The sequence below is a fragment of the Hyperolius riggenbachi genome, chromosome 3 (assembly GCF_040937935.1).
Source record: "Hyperolius riggenbachi isolate aHypRig1 chromosome 3, aHypRig1.pri, whole genome shotgun sequence".
Taxonomy (NCBI): Eukaryota; Metazoa; Chordata; class Amphibia; order Anura; family Hyperoliidae; genus Hyperolius; species Hyperolius riggenbachi.
The window spans coordinates 149,255,742-149,277,675 of NC_090648.1; the positions used below are offsets into that span (position 1 = coordinate 149,255,742).

At 43.7% G+C, this 21,934-nt stretch overlaps 1 protein-coding gene across 9 annotated transcripts in view; it reads right to left on the minus strand.

Moving 5' to 3' along the window:
• The window catches only part of MEF2A (myocyte enhancer factor 2A), a 235,027-nt gene extending 213,378 nt beyond the window's left edge, over window positions 1-21,649 (minus strand). For 3 of the 9 annotated variants that reach the window (XM_068275125.1, XM_068275130.1, XM_068275127.1), the window contains exon 1: window positions 21,240-21,648. The gene's annotated coding sequence lies outside the window, so the exon portion shown is untranslated. Of the gene's footprint in view, window positions 1-12,603; window positions 12,649-21,124; window positions 21,172-21,239 lie in introns of those variants that run through there. The other 6 variants (XM_068275118.1, XM_068275128.1, XM_068275119.1 and 3 more) reach the window with 5 other exon arrangements.
• Window positions 21,650-21,934: the final 285 nt, after the last annotated feature.

The following is a 21,934-nucleotide window of genomic DNA, read 5'->3' on the forward strand; positions in this document are numbered from 1 at the left end:
AATTGGATAGGTTTTAGTTAAAGAGAATCTGTAACGTTAAAACGTCCCCTGGGGGGTACTCACCTCGGATGGGGGAAGCCTCAGGATCCTAATGAGGCTTCCCACGCCGTCTGCCGTCCCTCGGGGGTCTCGCTGTAGCCCTCCGTACAGCGGTGACGTAATATTTACCTTTGCAGGCTCCTGCGCAGGCGCTCTGGCTGCTTTCGCTCCGAAGGAGGCGGAAATACCCGATCTCAGTCGGGTCCGCTCTACTGCGCAGGCGCAAGTCTCCGGCGCCTGCGCAGTACAGCGGACCCGACTGAGATCGGGTATTTCCGCCTCCTTCGGAGCAAAAGCAGCCACAGCGCCCCCGCTGGAGCCTGCAAAGGTAAATATTGAATTGAACAGTCGGCACAGTCGCCGGCTGTTCGGAGGGCTGCAGCGAGACCTCCGTGGGACAGAGGACGGCGTGGGAAGCCTCATTAGGATCCTGAGGCTTCCCCCACCCGAGGTGAGTACCCCCCAGGGGATCTTTTTGTCGTTACAGAGTCTCTTTAACTAGGCCAATAACATTTACATTCAGCCGTATATTATCCATCATTATGTGTATTCAATAAAGCAATGGAATGTTACTATATAATATGGGCTTTTATATTTCATTCACTGGGTCTGTTATGACTTCACAAACTAAAATGGTCTTTACAAGATTGGTTTGAACTTCATAAACATGCAAATTGTAGGCATTATGCGAGCAGTATTACTACAAACCCAAATCACCTCCAACAATACAAGCATCTTCCCTTCATGAATGTCTGTCATATACTGCCACACACATTGCTTCACTGGCAGACTGATCATTTACTTTAACAGACATTTATTACAATAACAGGATGGTAAAATAGGATTATATTTTTAGATGCAAGAGGGCTATGTAGGCAAGATTTCTCCTTGTCTTGGAGATGGAAGTACTGTACTAACATATATGGCTTAATTGTGACATTCAGCAAGGTAGTCTGGCGCACCATCTTACCATATGGCATGCCTGTTTCATATGGAGTACAAGTTTATCATTAAGCAGTGTAGCTGGGACATCTAAACTATCATCAAAAACATTGTGGTTATAGAAAATAGACGTTTGATTGGCTTAGTAACAGCAAAATGTACATCTCAAAAGGTCAAATGCCTAAGTAAAGTTGTAAGTACACTCGCCCTCATTCTGCTAGAGTAGTGCAAGAAAAGGTCATTATTCTTTCTAAGCATGTAAGAAGCAATTAAAATTGACAGCGCAAAACAGTTTCTGATCTTTAGGACTCCAGGGGTGATACTTTTGTTGGTGGAGTTCACATGATGAGCGAATCATACCACTTTCAAAGACCTATGCAGCTGATCAGTAGTGAAACCCAAGTCTGGGCTGGCGCTCACCTAAAAGCGCTAGAGTAATCGCAAACGCTCAGCGTTTTTAGGAGCGACTTTTCTAAGTGATTCTAGACACACTCCTAGCGATTTTCTAGCTATGACTAGCGGTTTTTGTAGTTTTGGTGTAGCAAATTTTTTTTTTTTTTTTTAGTACAGTAGAGCTGGAAATGTATAGCTTTTGTAAAAACAAAACACAACGCTTGAAAAATTGCTCTGTTCTAGAAATTTGTAGTGTTTTTCCACTTTCCTATACTTCACATTGAGGCCGAGTCACCTCAGAAATGCAGCAGGACCAGTGTTTCCTCCATCCAATTCAAATACATCAGCCAAGCGCTTTTCAAAGCACTAGCGTTTTGAAAAGCGCTCTAGGTGTGCACCAGCCCTTAGTCAGTTTTTTTAAAGCAGACTGATGGTAGGATTGGAAAGTTGCAGAAATGGTGAATAATGCAGCCACTGGATACCAGAAGAACATTAACTCTTCCGGTATGGAATGAAGTGCAAATAGACATTTTCAAAGATTGACTCAGAGGCTGAACTTCAACCGAACAGCTACCCACCTTGCTGCAGCCCGAAACCCAGCTTCTGTGACTGGCACTACTGTTATCCCACTAACGCAACTCGTGTTTCCGGATCTGATACTCGCCTCACTAGAGAGCCCCTGGATCAAGCAGGACTCTGAAATCTTCCTGATATCATAAGGCTGTCTTCATCAGTGTTTTCCTGCACGCCACAGAACTTTCATCTTCAAGTCAAGTGTGTGCCTTATCTAATGACTACTTAGAGGACCGCTATGGCAAAAAAATATCATGTGCACATCTAAAGTAATTTATAGTACATTTTATTCTGGGACAAAATTTACATCTTATATGTAAATATGTATTTTATATTTTAAAAAATGTTCACAGCAGTAACCCTTCCTGTTCCTTCCTCCAGGATAATCTATTTATGGAGGCTCAGATTACAAACTTACTGCATAACTCAGTCACACGCACGATTGCAGGACTTCACCAGGGCTGCCCCTACTCTCTGGAACTCTCTCCCACCAGCCGTCAGACTCGCCCCCACCTTTAATACCTTCAAACAAGCTCTCAAGACCCACCTCTTTAGGCTCGCATACCCCCCTATACCAGCATCATAATATGTTCTGTTAGACCCCCTCTCAAAAGACGCACCTATTGTCTCCACCCCACCCTTTAGATCAGGGGTCCCCAAACGTTTTGGGTTGAGGGCCGGGTCAACATACTTCAGACCGCTGGGGGGCCGGAGTAAACATAAAATGATGTAGAAGTCTTTGCGGACCAGACAGTGAAGCATACCCAGGTGACAATCTGCAAGCCAATTGGACAGCAGTGTCACCTGATGTGGAATTTGATTGGAAACCAGCAAAATTTCTGCTTTCTGGCTTCCATGTGGATGGGGGGTGCTGCACTGCTATTCCATATGTGGACCACCAATATTTAAAGATGTAGCTGACTGCATTTATAAGCAATACATTTTCTGTGTGGGGGGCCGGTAAGAAAGCCTTAGGGGGCCACATTCGGCCCGCGGGCCTTAGTTTGAGGACCACTGCTTTAGATTGTAAGCCTCTGGCAGGGCCCTCCTCCCTAATGTATCCAGCTTGATTATGCAATCTCACTCACAACGACCCTTCTTGTAGACTCGAACAGTCTCTATCTTGACCTGTGACACTGTATTGTTATCAAATCATTTGCATGATCTTGTTTTGTTGTGAGTTTCCGTATGTTCTACCTGTATGTTAACCCATCTATTGTGCAGCGCTGCGTAATATGTTGGCGCTTTATAAATACAATAAATAATAATAATCAGGGGCCACCATACACATGGCAGATTCTCAACATAGGCAGCCCCAACCAGCTGCCTTGGGAACAACCAACTAGCATGTGTAAACAGGCGGTTAAACCTCCTTTCCTTCATGCATAGTTCCTGTTCACTTTATTTTTTGACTACTCTGTCATGTTCAAGGCAATCTAAAAACACAAGTTTCCATGAACCTCATAAGGTATTTTGGGCAAAAAATAACAGGCAAAAAGAATAATTCCTACAATTATTCTTTAATGGTAATAACCACAGAGGTTCCGTGTAAGTTGATGATTTTGCTTCAGTTTTTATAACTGGATTTCAAACAAAATGCATGTATATCGAAAGAAAAGGTTCACTTAAAACAAAGTGGCATAAAAGTTTAAGTTTTGAAGTATGAACATGCAAACTTTCATGCTTCAATGAGTCACAGGCAGACAGTTTCTCACTGTAAACAGCCTGCAGCCTCCTCACACGCCTCATCTCAACCCCACTGCCAGCGTAAACTCAGAACAACCCCACACCCCCAAGTCCTATGCATTCCTGGTAATGAGATCCACATTATGGAGAGGGAGGTTAACTGCAATACAGTCAGTAGAGAGGCGCAATTGCGGTGGGGATTCCACAGGGACCAGAATATCCCAATGACATGTACTGTGTGTACCACAGGATCTGCTGTGGCCTGTTTCTAACTATGGGGAGGTGGTGGTGTGTGTGTGTGTGTGTGTGTGGGGGGGGGGGGGGGTAATGCAGGAATGAAAAAGGGGTGGACACTGCAGTGAGCATCACTTCAAGTTCCTGCAAAGGTTTTGTAAGTGGTAAAATGTTATTGTAGTAGAATTTTATGCGGTATTCTCACTTCAGTGAAATGCACTCATTAATGCTAGGTTCATAGTGCTCAGTTGTATAACGCATGTGTTATAATGAATGTGAGATGCTATGGAGAATGGACATAGACTTTAATACAAAACCTGCATGCAGCGAGTTAGAATAATGCAGATCAGTTACCCTGCAGTACTGTGAACAGGCCTATAGAGCACTGTGAACTCGGCCTTAAACTGAATTGGAGCTAGATGTATGGTCACTGAGGAAGCGGAAGTGCTGCAAAATGGCTGTTAGGCCACCACCCTTGTACTTTTTCTCAGGGCTGTGGAGTCGGTACAAAAATTATCAGACTCCAACTCGGACTCCTCAGTTTATGAAACCACCAACTGCAACTTCAGGTACCCAAAATAGTTCTGACTGACTCCTTAGTCTAAAACTTACCAGGGCTGTGGATTTGGTACAAAAATCATCCGACTCCTCAGTTTATGAAACCACAGACTCCAATTACCCAAAATTGCTCCGACTCCTCAGCTCTGCTTTTTCTATTATATCTGTGCTGGTGATGGTTGCTGAATTAATACCCTGAGCAAAGAGGATTGGTGCCCCGTCTGCTGTTCTTTTTGATGCATTGAATTGTAGCTAGGGCTTTGAGTGAATAGCATTCAACAGTAGGTGATCAACAAATGTTAAGTACACCAAACTAAAAAAAACTGAACTGTACAAGTTGTGGGGAAGTAGAGAAATAAATGAAGCACATGTGAAGAGACCACAAAGGTTCACAAGATGTCCTGAAGATAACAGCTGCAGCCAAGGTGTGAAAATTGCCTCTTATCTGTCCTGTAAGAAAATGACATCTGTAACACCACTTTATTCTGTCATACATAAACCTGCTACCAAGCACTATGTAATGATGAACTAAAAGTGTCGGGCCTCTACTATCAGTTTAAAAAAATAAATACATAAATAAAGAGCACAGCAAAGTAATACTGGGCTCCTGACCTGCAGTCGTAATATGTCGATTGCCTGACTTAATCAGAATTACAGTCTACGGTCACAACGCAGCTAGTAGGACCACTCCCATAGGGATCCACTGGCAAGTGCTTTGCCAATAGCCAGAGATCAACAAGTGCTGCCAAAGCCCTTGGGGAGGGTTCACACCCACCTGTGTGGAAAATGTAAGCGGTTTTTTTCAAACGCAACTTTTGATCACTATGTGCATTACAATGCGTGCGTCTTCCCAAATCAGCTCAATGACTGTCTATTTAAAAAATGCACACAATGAGCAAAGTTATACTGCACTGCTTCTGGTTTTAAGTGTGAATGAATGTGAATTTGCATGCAGGAAAAGCCATGCGATTTTGACAAGAGTTTAACCTGCCTCAAGCAAACACAGCAATTAGTAATGACAGAACAGCCTGGGAACACAGTTACACAAAGCAAAGAACAAGCTTCCTGAGAAAAGTGAAGTTATGTCTGTTAAAGTGAACCCGAGGTGAAAATAAACTGATGAGATAAACAATTATATTTATCCTCCTACTCCTAAAAATGACTTCTTTAGACATCCCAGGATATTATTTTATATTTGAAAATTTGGAAAGTAGATTGAATGTTTTGTTGTCTCTGCTCAGTTGTAGTCTATTAAGTGCCCCTAAATAAAAATACATGATCTATATTGACCCTTTCTCTCTCCCTCTGCGTTCAGAAATATGTAGAAAAATGTATTCTACGAGGAAACTTTTATAGCTGTAATTTGCTTATCAGTGATGTTTACTATATTCCTGACAAGCTACTGACAAGACAAAAGCTGCCACTTCCATCCTTAAAAAATCCCTCTTTCAGGCAGCAATATAAAAAAAGTAAAACGCCCTGGCTATTAATATGTTTAGTACTATACATACACAAGTACATCTCATCATGTCACATGTCGCCTCGGGTACACTTTAACCATTTCAGGGCCCTTTTCCACTAGAGCGATTGTGATTGCTGAATCGCAAAATCGCAAATCGCTAGTGATTTTTAAATCGCTAGGGTTGTTACTTTATCATAGAAATCATGAGAAGTATTTTCCACTACAGTGATTTGATTTGGAAATCGCTAATCGCAAATCGCAATCGCTTGCTGGAGCGATTTTTACAATGATGATGCAATGCAAATGCAAATCGCAATCGCATAACAAAATTAATGAAAAATCGCAATCGCAATCACTGGCGTTTGTGATTTGTGATTGCGATTGCTAGTGGAAAAGGGCCCTCAGGCATTATTATTTAATTACAAAAAACAGTTTGTTACTAGAAGCTCTTAAGCCCAATCTACACGATACGATTCTTTTTGCAATTCGATTACGATTCTATTTACGATCTGATTAAGTCCGACATGGCCGATCGGGATTCGATTTGATTCAATTCGATTTGCCATTGTTTTGCAATGGCAAATCGTACTGAATCGAATCGAATCCCGATCGGACATGTTGGATTTAATCGGATCGTAAATAGAATCGTAATGGAATCGCACAAAGAATCGTATAGTGTATATTGGGCTTTATGGTGTGGCTAATTGATTAAAGCAGAGGGGGGATTCTGACTATATAGTTTCACTTTAGGTTAGTAAAGTGTTGTAGACAATACCTATAAAGCACATCTAGAAGATTCACCAGGGCAGAAAAGCTGACAACATTGTATGCAATAGGGTGAAGAAATGGAAGTGTGGCTAACTGGAGATGGTTAGTAGAATGGGAGGCTGATCTAAGGATTGAAGTAAAACAAAGCTGGCAAAAAAATACATGATTTTGCCAATGTACTACTTGTTGCCACCAGGGTAAACAGATACACTGCCATGTGGGTACAAGTGGTTAAATGCAATCCTTTACTGCTTACACCCTGACAGAAAGGGACAACTGCAGTATGAAAAGACTGTATCGTACAGCCTTTTCACATGCAGATCTGATCACATGGTTTTGGCAGCCAGTCGGAGAGCTCCATTCACAGAGCGGCTCTGATCGGCTGTTGTAGAAGCTCTGGGACTTGGGAGCGATATGCAGACAGTGACAGTACCAAGTCCTAAGAGTGCAGCTATAGGCTATAGCAGAGGGAGGGGGATAATCAAGCTCTCAGGTAATCACTTCTTAGCCTTACGAATCTGATTAGCCCTGTAGTGTACACACACAGCTGCGCTACACACACACACACACACACACACACACACACACACACACACACACACACACTTTCTTGTTTGGCAGATTATATAAAGTGTTTTCAAACCATTCCTGCATGCTGAAATACTTTTTTGGCGGATAAGCATACGTGTGTTTTTTCATTATGTAGATCGAAATTGCCTGAGACCTGTTCAAGTCACATTAGGACCCAACAAAACTACCCCAAATAGTACACATATGGCATGCTGAGAACCTAGGCTCTACATATCCACTCTGGTCAGAAAAAAATGTGCCATTAATAAATTGACCAAGGAAGATGTACACATCATTTTTGATGGTACAGAATCCTGGTCCAGAAAAAGGTTTTGTGTAACCAATGGATGCTGGAAGGAGAGGAAGAAAGTAACTGTTTGCAACAGCAGACAGACATTTGTGGCTTTCAAAACTATACTATTAGCCACTTTCTACAGATACCGCTTCAGATCTGCATTTCCTCCACTCTCTTACATCAGTGTCATAGAACAGAAGATATATTTCAGGCCGTTTTACCTACACTTTGTGTAGAAAGAACAGCCAGCTGTGCTGTAATACCAGGTGTGGAGTGGAATTTGCTGACCTAGAAGCAACAAGAATATATAAAAAAAATTAGGTACTCCAAACTTTTCACTGAACATATTTTCCTTTTGTCAGGCATACCGATGAGGAGGAATGGAAACACAGAATATGGTTTGACAGAGACCAGAAAGCACATGTAATAGAGTTCTGTTGATTAATGTATAAAGTTATGTGTGTAGTGTATTTATTAATCCCACTATCACGAAAAATTGTAAAATTCAAAAATGCATGGTTATGGGTATGTATAAAATGTACATTTGTTCCAGAGTAAAATGCACTATTACAGTACACTTTTTCTATTTCACTGTCATTTACAGTACATAGTAAAGAAATTGACCGGTCTGTAAGGTTTTGGACTAGTTCATCTTCCCTATAGGGTTTTCTTAATTTTTAAAAGCACTAACTGAATAGCAGATGCCTAGTCCAACTGCTAAAATAGCATGTGAAGGAGTATAGAGGCTGGCCAGCATCTCTGTATAGACCATTTATAGGGAGTGCTTTTGTAAAGCAAAAAGTAAATGCTGAGAATCCCACCACACCCAATGAGGTGATGGATTAGTCCAAAATCTGTCAGATCTAGTAGATTTGTACAACCTATCGTAAGTGTGACAGCAACATAAGAGAAATGTAATGTATGATCCATTTTACTCTGGGAGAAATGGACTTGTTGTATATGTTACGGCCAGAACCCGCAGTGTGGCCACTTCTAGTTCTGGCCGACTAATGTGCGAAGTGGCCGCAGCGCAGCGGCCAATGTTAGAAATGGAATGTTTACACTTATTTTACAGCCGTCTCGCTGCGGCCAAATGTATTAAAAGTTGCTTAATTTAATTAAATATAGCCGGCGGCAATGTGATAGATGAAGCTGCCGGCTTTCGCACTGCCTCCTCCTCCTCCCCCCCCCCCCCGCCTCTCTCCTCTTCCTGCCTCCTATACGACATACGGAGCAGCCGGGCGGGGACACGTGTGTCCCCAAGAGTCGTTCGTCCGGCAGGGGAATCCTGCCGTTCCTGCAGAGCGGGTGCTGGCAGAAGCAATGTCTGCAGCCTCCCCGCTCTGCTTCCCCTGCCGCGACGAACGACTCTCCCGGCGGCTCCGTATTGTATGGAAGGCGGGGACAAGGAGAGAGGCGGGGGGGGAGAATCGGGGGGAGGCAGTGCGAAAGCCGGCGGCTTCATCTATCACATTGCCGCCGGCTATATTTAATTAAATTTAAGCAACTTTTAATACATTTGGCCGCAGCGAGACGGCCGTAAAATAAGTGTAAACATTCCATTTCTAACATTGGCCGCTGCGCTGCGGCCACTTTGCTAATTGGCCGGCCAGAACCCGAAGTGGCTGGCCAGAACCTGAAGTGGCCACACTTCGGGTTCTGGCCGTAACATATATATGTATTGTAATATGTATTTTCTCCTTTAAGGTGCCGACACATTACAATCTAATAATTTATTCCAACAGATACACCTTATCCTTCTCAGGAAAATGTGTAATTGTTCTGGCAATATTTTATTGTCAATGCAAGTTTGCAATTATATATATATTCATTACTATTATGTCTGTTTATTTTACATAAGGAAGCTGAACTACCTATATAGCTCTCGTATGATCCAATGGTCTTTTGAACCTTGCTGAAAGTTGTAAAATGATTAATGATATAGTAAAATCAATGGGAAAGTCATATAGATGATATAAACAGAGGCCGCCTTTTATATTGAACTGAGAAACCTTAAAGTGTCACTGGGTCAAACCCAACACTGTGTCACTAGCAAGGCTGTAAGCAAGGAGTCACCAAGCTACAAATGACTTGTACTTACTAATGGTGGCCATACATGGTACAATTTTTTCATACAATCTTACCATTTCTATGTAGTATAAGGGTACATTAAGTGAATATACTGAAAGGATAATTTAGGCAGTTCCCTTATACTACATTTAATTGGTAAGATTGGATGAAAAAAAATGTGCAATGTATGGCCACCTTAAGAGGGACCGGCTGGACAGCATACAGAGGAGGCACAAAAGTCATAGGCAAACCCAAGGGGGGGGGGGGCAATTACAGCTACCCAGAATCCCCCCTCAGATAAGGGCCAGTGCAGTTTCTGGAGACAGGCACAAGTTGAGACACCAGAATATCTGCAGGCATCCTGCAGCTCACAGCACAGCTCCCTTTCCCTGCTACAGTTGATTATGGCTGTAGCAGCAGTGTGTGTACAAAGCATGGAGCAGTAGTGTGTGTACAGAGCATGGAGCAGCAGCAAGTGTACAGAGCATGGAGCAGCAGCAAGTGTACAGAGCATGGAGCAGCTCTGGGGAACTTAGAGTCAGGTATGAGCACAGCCCTGTGCCCTGCTGTGTGAATGCATCACTTTCCCCTTCATTAGCAATGTCGGTTGTCCTCATTATCTGTATCCAAACTGCTCTTGATCGATCCCGTTGTCGGTAGGACGGGAAATTGCATTATGTGTACACAGCATGATGTCCTGCCGTATTATTATACTGTATTGTGCGTAGTTGAGGGTGGCCTTTTCAGGAATCCCCCCCCCCCCCCTTTAAAATCCTGGGTTTGGCCCTGAAAGGGGCATAGGAAGCACAAAGGGGAACACAGCAGGCTTAGAGATGGCACAAAGGGGGGACTGGAAACACAGAGGAAAGTACAGTAATAGGTAAATGCACCTTTTCCAGCTTGCATACAAATTCAACAAATTCAATTTAAGAACAATCCTACGGTAACTATCTTGTTTGTGACCCGGGGACTGCCTGGGGCATGTAGATAGGTTAAATGAGATGCTAGTAATTGCAGCTTACATCCTAATTTAATGCAAACTGTACACCGCTTGTAAATCAAAACTGACAGAAGGTACATTTGATTGGCCCAATTTTAATTAGCATGCAATTTGCCTGCAAGTAAGAATTATAAGCACCTCACTAGCAGATTCAGCCGGACGCGTCGATTGGCTAATTCAAGCAAGCACCGGCTGCAGAGTGAGCATCAGTTAAGCGTTTCCTGGTGTGCGGCAGACTGGGAAGGCTGTATAGGTGAGAGGAAGGGAACCACTAGACTGCAGGGAATGCTGTATAGGTGAGAGGGGCACTAGACGGCCAGGGAACGCTGCATGGGGAACATTGCTCTATGCCACCCCACCCGGCTATTTTTTCATGCTACCCGGCATGATGGGTGGTATTTTAAAACTTGTCAGTAAAATGCTTTTTTTAAACCATCAGCAAGCAAACAAAAACTCAAAATAATTTTCATAGTACGTTTTTACTGATTTTTTTTATACTTTTTATAAAGTGCTAAAAGTTATTTTAAATCAAAGATAAAAAAAAAATATCTCGTAGGAGAAAAAACATGAATTGCATATGGCCCTGCATCTCTAATAGCATACAGCCATACCATCTTTCCTATAGAAGACAGCTGATCCGCATCAAACTCGATAAAATGAAAGGACTACTGTAGAGGGGTAGGGGGAGGGGGGGGGGAATTACCTGGGGCTTCTAATGGTGTCCTGCCGACGTCCTGTGCCTGCGCAGCCACTCACCGATGCTCTGGTCCCCACCTCCAGTTCACTTCTGGAATTTCCAACTTTAAAGTCAGAAAACCACTGTGCCTGCGCGGCTGTGTCCTTGCTTACATCACCAAAAGCGTACTGTGCAGGTGCAGACCAGATTGGGGCTGCGCAATACACTTTTGGTGCCGTCAGTGGAACAAAGGGAGGAGCCGCGCCAGTGCAGTGGTTTTCTGACTTTAAAGCCGGAAATTCCAGAACTGAACCGGAGGTGGGGACTGGAGCATCGGTGAGTGGCTGCATGGGCACAGGATGTCTGCGGAAGACCATTAGAAACCCCAGGTAAGGTCAACTCTTTTTTTTTTTTTTTTTTTCCCTACAGTAGTCCTTAAAGCACATAGGTATTTTTGTGAGAAGGGTCCATACCTCTGTGCACTTAGTTACCTACATTTTGTTCCCCCTGGTCTCCATTATAGCCCCCAGAAAAGTTTAACGTTCACCAAAAGTCAAACTAAGAAACAGGAAGAGGCAGTCCTCTCAATCCCACTCATTGCCAGCCTCTTACACGCACCATGTCTGCCTCCTTTCCACTCTCTGTGGTTGGTTCCCATGCTTAGTGTCCCTGATTGTCCCCTCATTGGTCTGAGGCGCCGCGGCTACCCAGTGGATCCTCTCGCCTGTACAGAATTAACAGAGGCGTACATTGTGTGTGAAAGGGAGCTCTGACCCGGAAGTCTTCTGGGGTCTACTCCATTTTAAAAATGAGATGTATTTTTTATCAGTTGCTGCAGTGGAACAGGAAGTTGAAGTGAATCAGCATGTGGTAAGTAACACAGTAATATGTTTATTTCCACAGGTCGGGCTTAGGTCAGTTGTCTTTTAAAGTCACGCAACAGTCAAAAGCAATTATACCCACAAAGCAAACCCAGCCATGCACATGACACTACACCAGCTCTGCACTGTCACAGATGCTGGCTACTTCGGTGGAAAGGGCACTCCCCCCATACTCAAAAGTCCTGCTCCCTGACTAAGAGGCTAGTTTCAAGGCAGGTGGCTGGACCGTTGTGTGGAGCCCCCTGGAGCACCACTCTGCCTTTCTACCTACATGGCTATAAGCCAGTCTATGCTCCAATACAGAGCTGGTGATTGGTCATGCAGGCAGCCAGAGGGCATCATGGCTATAATCCTCCTGTACTCAATAATGAAGAGTCCTGACATCTTTCTACAGCCTTGTTTTTCCAAATGGGCACTATGGAGAGCATGGTGTAAATGTGTACAATACAGTCTAACCTTAAGCAGACACTTCATCATGTAGGGCACAGGTTTGCTTTAACATTCCCTCCAGGCAGGCCATGCCATGTAACCCAGGAACTTTTCTGATCTCTGTCTAAACAAAGATTGCAAACACATTACACTCAAGATTTAGAGTGGTAATCCAAGATCAAAAATATAGAAACCATGGCACAGTAGATTTGCTATAGCCATTACAATATGAAGTCTTTGGCTAATACACTTTCCAACTAAAAATCATAGTTACAAGTCACATGCTTCCTGTTCATTAGCATCAGTCTTCTACTTATGTGTGGGTGTCCGTTCCTTGTGACATCACTTTCCTAGTTCAAACTGTATTTGAACTGGTGCAATAGGCGGCTTAGAGAATGTAAGCTTAAACATTGTATAGTACCTCTTCTAGCAACAGTAAACACAATATATGCCATAATGAAAAATAAGGACCACAAATATCATGTGGCACACGCACCGTGTGCTCACACACTGCTATGGCTAGGGACCGTTACCAAAGAGCAGTGTCAAGTTGGGGGAAGGGAGGTACTGGAAGCAACAGGCTGAGTGCGCCATCTTATGGGCAGGGGCGTAACTAGAAGTCACTGGGTCCCCCTGCAAAACGTTGGATTGGCCCCCCTTCTCCTCAAGCATCACTACAGTACACAGCACTTGGGAAGGGGGTGGAGAGGCTGTACACAAGAACCTGCTGAACACTGAATAGGCACTGTCTACAAATCCTAGTCTGCAAAACTTTGTATGATTCCTTATCAGTGGCTGAGCAGATACAGTCATTAGAACAATTGTGCAGAGAGCAGAAAGCTTTTTCTCTCCCTTCGTTGTCAGTCTCTTATGACAGAGAAAATAAACTTCTCCCCCCACAGGGCCCCCTGAGGCTTCTGGGCCCCCCTGCGGCTGCATCCCTTGCAGGGTCTATTGTTACGCCCCTGCTTATGGGGAAAGGGTGCAGAGCTAGTGCAGCGCTACAGGATGGCCACTTTCATGACACCAACACTCTGGTAGATGTGGAGAGGAGCCACGGCAGAGCAATCAACATTATTAAGCAGGTATGCAATTTACCTATCAATATCCTGCTTGCTTGTCATCAAGGCAAGTAAGCAGGATTTGTCTGGGTACTCGAAATCCTAGTCTTTCAATCTGGGGTACGTATATCCCGGGGATACTGCTGATGGGTCCAGGGGGTACATAGGCTTGATGTAGCTAATGAAGTATAACAAATTTAGAGTGTTAGAAAATTATAATTCTAAGTACACATACCACCAAGTTAGCATTTTAGCGAATTAAAACCAATAGTAAATACTTGGAAACCATTACTATGTACTACTGTTTGGAGAAATTAGGAGGGAGATTGTAACATTCAGGTTGAACCTTTGAGAAGGGAGATTCTAGGGGAATGGGGTCATAGAGAACAATTTTTTCAGATCACTTACAATTTTGTAAAAGCTCATTACCAGACCAAAAATAAGAAAGTAAAAATATATGCTAAAAATAATTTTTACCAGTCTTTTGGGGATAAGTGTCTTCCAAAATGAAAGTGCCGGCGGTAACTCCAGCCCTGCCAACAAAATGCTCTAATCACAGAAGACCAGAGCTTATGTTACCTGGTGGCATCATATTTGCATAGCATCTTCTGCTCACCTCAAGCTTCCTCTCTTTTTGTGAATGGAAAGATCAGCAGCAGATACAAGGTTTCAGTGTTAAGTTACACATAAATCAATACAAATTCCTTCCCTATAGTAACATTTTTCCTAGGACTTCTATCCCCATCAGTTTATATATTTAGACTGTTTAACATGGCATTTAGGCTGTCTAATGCTGAGGAAGCCTAAAGACTGTACCTTTATTCTAAAGCAAAGAAAACCTTCAAAGCTCTTATTTGGTTCCACAGTACTCTAGATAAATGATTAAAAAAAAAAAAAAATAATAATTGAAAACAACCTTTTCTTGTCCATTTTGTTCCTTCATATTTTGCAAAGTAGCAAATGGTGAATGAAAACAGCAAGTTGGCATAGTGGCTAGCTCCTCCAGAATACAGAACTATAGAATCTCAGCCAGGACACCATCTGTATGGAGTCTGTATGGTCTCCCTGAGTATGTGCTATTTTCCCTTTCATAGTCCGTTCTTCTCACACATCCCAAAAACATACTGTAAAGTTAATTCGCTCTCCACAATCTGGCCTTAAAAGACACCTGAACTGAGAGGGGTATGGTGGATGCATAATCTATCTATCTATCTATCTATCTATCTATCTATCTATCTATCTATCTATCTATCTATTCCTGTTAATCGCTTTAGCTGCACACTTGAATCAAGCATGCAGCTAATGTAGACAGACTTCAGTCAGTGTTGCAAAAGTTATCGAGCGCTCCACACCGATACAACTAGCTGCCAGAGGTAAATTCCAATCCACAGTGGAACCTTAAAAATTGTAATCTGTAGTACGCTGAAACGTCACCTTCTTCTGTTGCTACAGCCTGTAGTCACCCAGTACTTCAGTGAGAACACCTGATCTGCATGCTTGTTCAGGGTCTATGGCTAACAGGAATCAGAGGCTCAGCAGACCAGGACAGCCTGGACATCTGCATTAGTTAAAAGAAAATACAGCCTCCATATCCCTTTCATTTGCGGTGTACTTTAACCACTTAACGACCGCCTAACGCCGATAGGCGTCGGCAGGTCGAAGTGGTGTTTCCATGGAAATGGCCGGTTCCATGTCAGTTCACGGAGGGTGTCTCCGTGAACAGTCTGCGAGCCTCCGATCGCGGCTCGCAGGCTAAATGCAAACACGTGGAGAAGAAATCCCCTGTGTTTACATCATACGGGCCGTAAAAGAGTTCGGTGATCCCCGGCCTCTGATTGGCCGGGGATCGCCGGCATCTGATAGGCTGAAGCCTATCAGAGGCGGCGCAGGACGGATCGCCGTCCTGTGCCGCCCATAGGAAGGAGGGGAGGGAGGGAAGGACAGGGAAGCTGGGAATCGCTGCGGAGGGGGGCTTTGAGGAGCGCCCCCCCCCCCGGCCACACAGAGCGGCGACGATCAGACCCCCCAGCAGGACATCCCCCTAGTGGGGAAAAAGGGGGGGGGGGGAAGCCTGATCGCCCTGCCTCAATCTTGATCTGTGCTGCGGGCTGGAGAGCCCACGCTGCACAGATCTGGGAAAGCAGCCCTGGTCCTTAAGTGGTTAAAGACTAAGGTACGGAACTTAGTATACTAAGTAAGTAAGACTACGGTAAGGAATAGATTGTGAGCTCCTTTGAGGGACAGGTAGTGACATGCTTATCTATGTACCATACAGGACATGGCTGGAAAGCACAGTGGAAAACGCCAGCACTACATAGATAAATATCTACTGCAATATTTCTTAATCTCCTAATCAGCAATTTCTAGCTGCCCGTTTACTCCCACTCTCTGAGTCAGTATGGAACCATGATAGGTTGTCACTCAGTAGGGGTGCATGACTTCAGCTAACAGAGCAATCACACTGTACCGCCTTCATGCATTATGACTAAAAGGGGAGTGTTTCAGGCAGATTGGGTGTGAGAAGTCCGCTGTCAGTCACTGAGGAACAATGAACATGGGAAGTAGTGTTATTTATTTACAAAATGTTTCACGCATAATTAATCACAGTGACAAATAATGTTCTAGAACGTGCATATAAAAAACTGCCTCAAGTGGGGCATTAATGTATATTATCAAAAGAAAACCCCATCTGTCCCCAGATGCCCCAAAAACAGAAATACTTAGCTTGGCAAGGTTGACTACAAAAGCCAAGGTGAAAAGCCTGAAAAATAGTACGTGTACACAGATGTTTCAAAGGCTTTGGTCTGAAGTAGTTAACGCAAGTCTGAAGGGGGGATTGGGACTCTGGGTCCTATAGAGCCTTCCCATTCCTCTCCTGGTCCCCTCGTTCCTCGCTGGCTCCCTGTTAGCAGTTCCTGACCCATCAGTCGTAGACTCCTCTCTTTTGCTGCGTGTGGTCTTTGGAAGTCTTCAGGCTCCCAAAGATGGGCCGTTCCATATTGCGCACGTACAAGCCCCCTTTCTTGCGCACTCGCGCAGTACAGAGCCGCCCGTCTTCAGGAGCACTCCAGCTCCCAAAGACTGCCGACGCCTCCCACGGTGGGAGATTTAAACGGAGGAGCCTACGAGGGGATGAGGAGAGGAATGGGAAGGCTCTAAAGGGCCCAGAGCATCCCCTCTCTTTAAGTATCTGTTTTTGTTTTTATTTTTCGCTTCAGACTGGATTTAAAGCAAAGAGGTTTGCATATGATGTAATTACATATGATCCCGCTCAGGAGGGGAAGCCTCTGGATCCTCTGTCCTCCTCCATCAGGCTGATCTAGTGCTGGCTTCCATGAAGCGCAGCTACCCTGTGCCTGCACAGTAGCACAGACCTGCTTTGGTGGGAAAATCCAAGACTGATCGGGTACTGGCTGCTGCGCAGGTGGCTCATGCGTGCGCAGTAGCACTGACATGATCAGGCTTGGCTTCTTCTCCAGTGTTACTGCGCATGCACAACCTGTCGACAAGAGTTTGTTGGTGTTTTTTGTCTGGACCAGCAGTAAAATGGCGAGGAAGAGCGGGACAAGGGCAAGTACCCAAATTGGGCATTTATTTTTTTCCCTTATTCCTTCCTTTCCTTTAAAGCAGGATAGTAAGAACAGAATTAACTATTTACCAGCACATTTACAATAAAGTAGTTATTATGCTCAGAGCTGATCTCTATTCTTGAAGCACTCTGGGTAGCTGTTAACACAACAATTAACTCCACTGGGCCTAAGTACTGATTGCTTCCCTGCCATTTAGGATGATTTACCAGCCTGAGATTAGTGGAGCCTGTCCTTCCAGCCCCACATCCTCAGTCATTCACAGTAACCAATTACACTCTTGAAAGCAAAGTTCCCAAACGCTAGCAGCTCTGTCCACTCACTTTTATCTAGTGTCAAAATAATGAAACATAGATAAGAAAGCTTGATTCCAAAAAGAGAACCAGAAATTCTGTCAACAGGCTTGTTTATATCTTTGGCTTATAAATTATTCCATGGAGGAATGCAGAGCGGAACTCAGGAAAGCAAACACATAACTTGAGGTGAGAGCTTCCCAACACTGCTATAAATAGAAAAGACTGATATAGTATTGATTCTTTTTTTAAGTTAAGAACCCAGAATTGTGTGCGAATCTGGCAGCATAACAGTCAGCTCCACATTGTGCTGTGTTAGGCCTGTCAACCTGGCAACATCAATATAAGTGTGTGTGAGTGTGTGTGAGTGTGTGTCCACATGCATGACTGGCCATGGGATGCTGAGATAGGGTCTAGTTCCCAACCATTTCTCTGAAAACTTTTAGGCCAGTTGCAAACCTATTAATTGTGGTGCAAGCACTGCAGAAATCAGCCTGGCCCTGGGCCATAGTGCAGTGACAGGGTCATACGCATAGCGCCTTAAACCGGCCCCCAGGGCTAGTGCCGTACATCACTGGGATTCCCATCGGTCTGCTGCACCACATCGCTCTACCATTGTGCTAATTTACTGTGTCGACCATTGACTTGCATTACTGCACAATCCATGTGGTAGGCACAGATCATGCAGTAATGTGCTGCAGCCTTTGCATTGGCATTGCAACAATTTGGATACTTCTGGTGCACCGTGTTGCGTGAAGTGTGAAAATCTCCATAGACTTGAATGGCCCTTGCTGCAGGGATATCGTAGGGAAGAGTAATGCGGTCCAACGCAGTGTGCAAGTGTGGAAGAGACCTTAAAGGAACACCAATTGTATGTTTGATCCTAGCATATGGCATATAGCATATAGCAGCATAGAGGGCGCTATTGTGGGCGGGAACGCGAATAATCACTCACGTTCCCGGCCTGTCGGCTCCTGTCGCTGAAACCGGAAGTGGCTGCCGTGCGGGGCCAGGAGCATCTGATGGAGTCTGCGTAGGCACGATACAGCTGCAGGGGGCTGCTGGAAGCCCCAGGTGAGTAAAACTCATTCTTTACAGAGCCTTAAGTGTCCCTTTAAAGAGACACTGAAGCGAAAAAAAAAATATGATATAATGAATTGGTTGTGTACTATGAATAATTACTAGAAAATTAGCAGCAAAGAAAATATTCTCATATTTTTATTTTCAGGTATATAGTGTTTTTTCTAACATTGCATCATTCTCTAATCTGTGCAGATTACACAACACTAAGCTTTCAAAATGAGTCTTTCAGAGCAGTCTGTGAACTAATGACCTCTCCTCTAGCAGATAAAAAGAAAACAGTTCACTTACAGTTGAGATAATAAAAGTCAGATAACAGCCCTCTCCATGACTAACTTAGTTGTAGAGATTAATGGCTTTTTTGCAGAGATAACAACTGGAGTTTCTTAGCTCTTCCTGTACTGGAAACAATTAGACTGATGTATCTGATCTTAATGTTTTATTTCTTAGCTGTACTACACATACAAATCATAATATCATCATTTTTTTTTCGCTTCAGTGTCTCTTTAAACAGGCCTAGGAATGAGTGGTGTGATTCTTACCAGTCACATCAAGGCATAAGTGTAGGTGGATCAGAATAACACACTGCACAGCATGAACACATAAGTTCCCCCCTCTACACTCACATATAAATGTTAATGCAGTCTTCCTGAGCTATTTACCGGTATTTTAAATGATCGCTAGAGAGTATAAAATGGTTATGTGAAGGTTTTATTTTATATAGTTGAGTTAGGTCTAAATTGTATGGCCATCCCATGCAATAATGTAATTATGGTATTAAGTCCAAAGGCATCATAATTACTCAGTCATTCTTGACTTGTCAATTCGAGTTTGAAGAATTGCAATCACTTTATTAAATCGAAAAGGTCTCTAAAACTATAAAAACAGAAATGTGTGTAGTTAACATAAGACAATAAAAATACTGTTCTAATGAAATTTACACACATATACATCATCCTGCAGAGAAAAGTCTATGACATTTAATTCCCACCTTAGCAACACTTTTAACAACTATAAATGAATCATTTTCAAAGCTGATGCATCTTTCTGCAGCTGATTTGCCATCACAACAATCAAACTGAAACCATCTTGTTCCAAACCCAGCTATTAGATTTGTTTTTCAACTGTGTTTACCCGCCATTCTCCCCAAAGACAATCCTGTAGTAGCTAGCAAGAGCAGAACATCTGGATACACCTCCAGTTGACTATAGAACGATAGCTCTGGGAGCACCTTCACCCAATTAAAGAGTTTGTTTGGAGGTCACATTATTAATGAGACTGAACACAAGAGTGCAGACAGATGCTGCAATAGCAAGTGGAAGGTTGTATTAACTCTTCCAGTCACCAAATTATAAATACAAAATCTAATGTAAAAGCCCAACAGTAGCAGTATGAGGAAATGACACAAAGTAAACAGATCATACTGTTACAAATCACTACAATAAAACGACATGGAATGATGTCAGGTGAATAATTTACATTCAGTGTACCTTGTAACAAAGTTGCAGATAAAATAAATCAAGAAATAGTACAACAGTTCTTCCTCATTGCTAAATAAACTATTAGTATACATTTAAACAAGAAATCAGAAAAATCTTATCAGTACTATTAAAAAAAACAAAACATACAATCAATTTTATTTACAACTTGATATATGCAGACACATTTTCTTTTAATGCTATGGAAATACATGTCAAGGAAAGAGGATAGGGAAGTAAGTAGACCAGTGTCAAGCTATTTGATTCTTTAAATCAAGCTTAGAAATTTCATGAGTTAAACAACAACATAGCAACATATAAAAAGGATTTCCAGTGGCCTTAGCTTGTATTTCACAACACCAAAACGAACTACAATTCCATCATGGCATGGTAAATAAACTAGATATCAAAACACCTATTTCCGTTAAGTGGGTGAGATCAATACATAACAGAAATGCTGTGTGAGGTGTTCAAAATCATGGAATTTGAAGCCCTCAAGGATATTGTGAAAGTGATCAGCGTTCACAAGCTGGGACATTATTAGGGACGTACATGTGCAACCTGGAATTGTCCCCTTGGGCTGATGAGTATGACATAAGAACACATTTTAAGAAAAGTATTGTGTTCCTCACAGTTAAGTGGCGGGTCCTAGTGCAACCTCTGGAGTAGAATTCATGACATTACTCCTGAATATTTATTGTTGAGGAGTAATTCTGTCCTCAGTGACAGGGGGTGTGCACACTAAAACCTAATAAAACAAATACAATCCCAGGGAGGTCACAGCAGGCAGGATATATGGTTGGGTGGGGGGCACTCAATAAAGTGCTGGGTGGATGGGCACATGACTGACCCCCAAAGATACAGGAAATGACAGTCAGCCGTATATAGCAGTCTATAGAGCTTGTCTAGAGGGTAAGCAGGACTTGTCAAGGAAACGTTATTCCCACATCCTGTCTGGGATCACCAACACCGAATAAAAACAATGACAGCACATGCAGAAAGCCCCTCCCCCTCATAAAGACCCCCTGTTTAATGCTTTGTATACTCACCCAATGTGCTCTTCTGGGTACACTGTCAGTGTGCCTTGTGTGTGTGATACAATGTATCCCTCCCTCCTGCTGGATCCCCACACCCCTCCTCCCTCCTCCCCTCACTCCCCCTCACCTGAGACTCACGTTTCTCCCACCAGGACCCAGCGGACTCCTTTTCTTCAATCTTCAGCCCCCACAATGTATGTAGGTGAATCGTTCGCTTTGTGACGCTCCGCCACAGCCGCTTCACCTCCTGGAACTCGGGGGGCTGAGGAGGGCGGATCACTCCGCGCCAAAGGCCCGGTTGGTGACGTCAGCCTCAGTTTCCCGAGCCAAGATCCCGCTGAATTTGGAAGACAGTTTCGGCTGCCAGAGCGCAGGGAGTTGGCGCAGGCTTGCCAACAACGGGGCCAGGCTGCAGGCACGGTAAAGGTACTTTTCCACTGTTAGGGGACAGACGTCCAAAGAAGAGGCCGCTAGCTTGACAGCTCGCACGCTGGATTCCTCTTAGCAACCGATGACGTCATCCACCCTGTAGCCTGAGGCGATTGGCCACTGGAGTGACAGGAGAGAAGGGACGGGAACTGAGGAGGGCGTGAATGATTTTGCTCTATAGCCAGTTGGAAGCGAAGAGAGGCGGGGCTAGCAGAACTGCCCATGTTCAATGTTATTATCAGCTGTTCAGCAAGGTGTGTGCGAGCTGCTGGCTGTACTGAGTGCGGAGGGAATCTCAGCTCTTCTCTCCCAGGACAGAGAAGTCTCTGCGTGGAAGGAAGAGATTCCGTGAAGAAGTTTCATTAGACTGGACATGGCTGAACGAGCACATTT